Source organism: Monopterus albus, unplaced genomic scaffold (assembly GCF_001952655.1).
Source record: "Monopterus albus unplaced genomic scaffold, M_albus_1.0 scaffold402.1, whole genome shotgun sequence".
In the NCBI taxonomy this organism is placed as follows: Eukaryota; Metazoa; Chordata; class Actinopteri; order Synbranchiformes; family Synbranchidae; genus Monopterus; species Monopterus albus.
The window spans coordinates 338481-344511 of record NW_018128282.1 but is presented as its reverse complement, the minus strand read 5'-3'; positions in this window follow the sequence as shown (position 1 = coordinate 344511).

Genomic DNA, 6031 nt, shown 5'->3' with positions numbered 1-6031 from the left:
CTCACGTTGCTTGTTCGGGCTAAGCCCGGCCGGGCCCCGTGAGGGGAGGCCCGGCCACCAGGTGCTCGCATTCGAGCCCCAACCCCGGGCCTGGCTCCAGGGTGGGGCCCCGGCTGCGCCATGCCGGGCGACGTCACGGTCCTTGATCTAAATCTATTCATAAGAGGCGTATTGATCTAAAGTTATCTAAAAGAGCTGGACACCATAGGCTACTGGCCAATACTCAAAATGTTTACTTGAGTAAAAGTAGCAATACCACAATGTACCAATAATGGGTGGCTTGTGAATTTCCCATGCGGATTAATGAAGTCTTATGAATTAACAAGTAGTGGAGTAAAAGGTATAATGGTTGCCTCTGAAATGTAGTGAAGCTGAAGAATGAAGTAGAAGAAAATGGAAATACTCAAGTAAAGTACAGATATCTCAAAATTGTACTTACTGTAAGTACAGTAAGTGAGTAAATGTACTTAGTTACTTTCCACCTCTGACTTTAAATAGTAGGAACTGTGGGAAAATGACCTGATTCGAGATGAGTAAGTGCTCGTCTAACTGTAGCTCAAGAGTCAGTAAAAATGAAGTTAGCTAACATTAGCAGCAATAATGTACTTGTCATATTAAATCTAAGAAGGCTGTAGCCATTAAATGTGTACTGAATGGAGCCAGGGTGTGTTCTACTGCAAATTTTCATATAAAAGAGAAATACCTATTGTTTCAAAAGTGACAGTCTGACTTTGCACAGAAAAGGCGTTTATTGTACGTAAATACTAGTTTATCGATAACACAAGCACAAAGGAGTTGTAATATATTTACAAAACATTACTTCCTCCCATGCCTTTATTTCATTACACTATGTCTCCTTTTTACAATTTCCACCTGGAAACTGGCATGAGCCTCTGCCAGGTATGGTAGTTTTTCAGTATTGCCATCAACATATCGCAACTGTTCCTTCCTCATGTGCAACATTAACATTGCAGACACACAGTATTTTTTATTGGCAAATAGCAATATTTCAACATGCACATAGCACTGCGCAACAGACCAGTTCTCTCTGCTCCAGAGTTATTACAACAAATCATTTAATTGTACTGAAATGAGCTCAAAGGTTGGCTGGCTCCTGTCAGAGTATGGAGATTTTCAAAACACTGATGGGCAGCATTATTAAATCTAAAGTAACTAGATTAGATTTTGATACCAACCCAGCCCAATCACCTGAATTTACCAGTACAACATCTTATCATATCACACATGGATTTGTTCATTGATTGGCTCATTAGAGATTCACACCACGTATGCATATGGTCTGAACTTCACTGTACAGTTGGCAAGGTCAGGGTTCAACTATAATTTAATAATGCAGCTGGGAGAGTCCCTCTTAGAGGTATGTGTGTGTGGGTGTGTGTGTGTGTGTATGTTGGCAGTGTGTAAACAAATCGGTGTATTGCTCCAAGATTAAGCTAAATGAATGTTTGAGAAAAGGGAGGTGGCAGCTGTGTGCGATTCTACCTGTGTGAGGTGTGTTAAATTGTATGTAATGGTGGAAAATCTATGTGCGCACATGATCATAAGTAAACGCTACAAATATTTATACATCTCCTACATACATCCTAATATTCTGCGATCCAGAGGTTCCCACCATACATACAGATGAGTATTCAGACTAGTGTTGGTATGTGTTAGAATTCTACATATGCATACTGGAGGCTTCATGGTATGTAAGCTCAGCTAAAATGGGAACATATACATGCACAGCCTCTCTCCAAAGCAGAAGATGCTTTGTAAATAAAGACCTGAGTCAGAGATTCTGAGAAACCAGCATGTAGACAACCTCTGGGTAGCTGTGTGAGAAAAGTTGCTGTTTGTTCTACCACACGTGGAATCTTGTGAATACTTCCATTTAGCAGCCAGACTGTAGGGGTAAAAGATGTTAAATTGGTCGATGTGAACTGTCTTTACTGATGGTCAGAATAGAGGCAGGCATTCACCTTGAGTTGGCAGCACGACCTGTGGCACCTCAAATACAGCTTGACTGACGAGAGATAGCACACACGCTGTGGAGCCAGTTATTTGCATATGTAGGTCAAATTCACCAAAGCTTATCCACACACAAGAAATGTAAATGTTGCTAAGAACATCTGCAAATATTTTCAAAATATAGCAACTTACAAATGTATATGTCAATTTTTGCATCAAATAAACTTCTCTTTGAATAACCTAGCCTCTGTTCTCTGTAGTTTCCTGTTTAGAAATTTAGTGTTAGTTGTGCACAATATTGAGTGACCTTACCGTATTTAACAATAGTAGGCAATTATATTACTGCAACATTTTGTGAGCTTTCCTCCGAAAATTATTTTTAGAACTACATGATATTTGCTTTGGTATGTGGCATCTGTGGCTTTGGTGAATATCCCAAACTACATGAGAGGGCCGGAATATTAGGAACACCTCTGAATATAATGTAGCCCAGTACAACACAACCTTTCACTATGACCTCAATAATAAACATATAATTGAATTTATACATTTATGACTATTTCACCAAAAACTGAAACATTGTGAGCTTTTTAAACACAGATGTTAATGCGGAAGTGTTGCACTGAAGTGCATACTACTGTACAGATAATAAATTGGCCGGTGAGTGTATATTGCGATGCTCCTGACATTATGAGGAACAGTTTAACTGGAGACAGTGAAGTGATGTAGGTTACCTCTCATTTTAACCATCAACAGCGTAAACAAACTTTGAAAAGCTCACTGCATAAATTCAGAACTTTTGTAGAAATATCTTCAGTGTCCTGCAAGGTGGCTGCAGCCGAATGCTACAAGGCCCGTGGCATAGCCCACCACATTAATTTAACTGCATAGCAGCAAAGCCTACTAGGTAGTAGTAGTAGTAGTAGTAGTAGTAGACTAAATGAGACACTGTAGGAGTCGGAGCAAGAGCCAAAACCAAGATGGCAGCAGGACTGACCTGAAGAGATCACCCTGAAACTGCTCTTTAAATGACCCCACATTTTAATGGCCAGTTGCCCTCTGTGTGAGCCACATGGTTTTTCAAAACTTCCCTTTGTTTTTTACAGCCTTCCTCGCTTTGCTGGTCTCTGTTGTGTCTTTGTCCCCACCCCCGCTGAGCCGTCAGGGCCAGAATGTGGTGGAACAACAAACCCAAATAGTGGCTATAAACTTCAGACTTGTTTATGGCCTGGGTCTGCTTGCTCACCCCTTGGTGAACTCCTGCAGCAGACACCACTGTCCCTTCATTTTAGGGCGTAGAACAACGTGACCCCAACTTCACCCTGTCCACCCTGCCCTTTGGACGACTTCGATTGGACCGCAGTACTTACAATGACTCCCTATTTTACCACGTCATTCAGCATAGCTTATTTGATGTGTCTATTGTCCACATGGTTTAACTTGGTTCAATATTTGGTCCAAAGCTGCATGGCTGCTGTTGAAAAGTCGCCTTTACTGTTTTTAGTGTGTCTTGTAGTGTTTGATGATTTTGCTGACAATGAGATTGCAATATCTGCAAACTGAGTCCTGTTATGACACTATGTTGCTAACTCTGTGTGCTCGGGCAAGGCCAAAAGGCAGTTTCATTGTCAGCTGAATAAAGGTTTTCTCCTCCAAATTAAGGTGGCGCTTCATGAAGTGGAAGGCATTGCTGTGTTTAGATTGGCATCAGTTCATATTTGAGGCTAAAAGGTTTACATAACTCAGAAATCATGGGTGAACTAGGATGACTGGCATTGACTGGTGTCACCCTGTTCTCTGAAATCGCTGCCAAAGTGGTGGGTGGCACTTCCAGGGTGTTCTTGTTTTTTCAGTGGAGGTAGGACACTGAGCCTGGCAGAAGAATGCCGGTCAGTGTTTTCCCATTCTCCTGCATTCACATGGGAATTTTTTCTGCCATGATGAAAGAGGCCTAGTAGGTTATGTTCCATTGTCATTCCCGATGAAGCCATTATATTCACACTCTTGTCGTTTTTAGTGCAGGTTATGCACTATATATGGTTATGCAGTGGAAAATGCTACTAGTCAGGTGACTTCACCTTAATCTGCCCCACACTTCATTGCCCCACACTTCATTACCCATCACAACAATAAAACAAGGCTAAAGGGCTAAAGCTGTTTACCTTGCCACCCACATCTCCAGTGTATAACTGTCATTCTCCGCTCCTTGATAACACCCATACTTCATCCCAATATGCTGATTCATGAGGTTTGACCTGAGCTGTGACCTGTGGTTTTATTATCACTTCCCTCTGCTGTTGATTGAAGGATGTTTAGGATGTCTGTGGTTCTTTAGGAGCCAAACAAAACTATCTGCACATTATCTCTGTCATTTTTACTCCTCTGCTTCCCCTGGCTCTGTTTGGAAACGAGCCATAATTGTCTTAGCTTAAAGTGTGTCTGTTTGGGTTGATGTGAGGTTAGCTGTCGAGATTTTAATCTGCTCACTGAGCCATCTGCTGTTGTCATTGGCCCGCATATCTCGGGGATTAAATTAGAGGCTGTGCAGCACGTGAGGTGTTCCTCATGCGGACACTCACACAGTCAGATACACACCCCCTATGACATGCACTTTTCCAGCCACAACAAAAACAAATGACACGTTCTGTTGAGCAGATGCTACTGAAGGCATACGCACGAATAAGTGCGCACATTCAGCAATGCAAGATTGGAGAGTGTGGACCATTGCCACTTACCCTGCAGCTCAGATGGCCACCGCCAGCAGCTAAAGCCCATGATTACCATTTTATTACAGCATGTCATTATTCTGATGCTATCAATGGAAATAAATTTGCTGACAATTGATTTACAGTAACCATCCCCGCCTCTCCACTGGCCCTCAGGGAGTCTCTGGTGCTCACTGATTTGTTCCTCTTGCCCACTCTGACTGGTTCTACCTAGGCTCTCACCTATCATATGCTGCCTACCTTATGGCTGATTGTTGTTTCTAAATGAAATCCGGACCCGACATGTTAACACCCGCAACCTGACCTGTACCCATAATTAAAACAGATCATAACTACTTAGCCAGTTTACTTTGAAGTATTTTCACTTTTAGGTTGTCCAGTTTGACACACTGAGACCTAGCCTACGTTGTCTGAGTGATATCCTATTAGCTGGATGTGAGTTGAGGGGGTCAAAGGTTGTGCCATAGGCCTTCACAATAAATGCATTGTTTTTTTATTTTATTTTATTTTTTATAAACTTAAACAAGGCATTATAACATTTTGCCAATATGGTGGGGGCACCAACAGCCTGGAGATTATGACCATTCAAGGAAATCGTTAAACTATCGTGAAAAAAAAGAAAAAAAGTGTTGCGAGTGAGCGTTTGCAAGATGTGTATACACTGAGTTGCTTCTGCATAGAAATACTAGAACACAAGTTCACCCCTTTTTTTTGCTTTAGGTCACGCCTAAGATGATAATTCACCATTGTAACATTGTAGATAAGTAAAAAAATAAGGAAAAGCGCCATGGGCCCTTTAACCTAAATGGACCAAACTGATGAAAAATTAAACGAAAAAGAAGAGAAAGACTTGATCTAAATGGGACCCTAGAACCCTGTTTGAATAGACCCAAGGAAAATTAAGCCTATATTTATAAAAGCAGATCTCAAGTGAAGTGAGCAGACCCAGAGACGGAGCGTTGACTGGATCCACTCAGGTATTTGACACTTTTTTGCACAGACCAAATGCAATTGGACCTGGCAGGATAGAGTGCTGGGTCTAGTCTGTTACTAGGAACTTTGGTGCAGAAATGCAATTTTGTGAAGAAAATTGACAACTTCTGATTTTCATATGTAGATGTTCTTAAATGAAATTAGTCAATTTTGATTTAAATATTTAGATAGACTTTAGCAGATTCAACAAGATAGAAGAAAAACTTAGCCAGAACCTTCTTAAGCATATTACTATTTTGTATAAGCCCATGCAGCAGCAATCTGGCTGCGCTGGCATATTTCTGTGAGTTTGCTGTGGGTAAAATTGTTCAACAGACTGATTGGAGCGGGGGGGGGGGGGC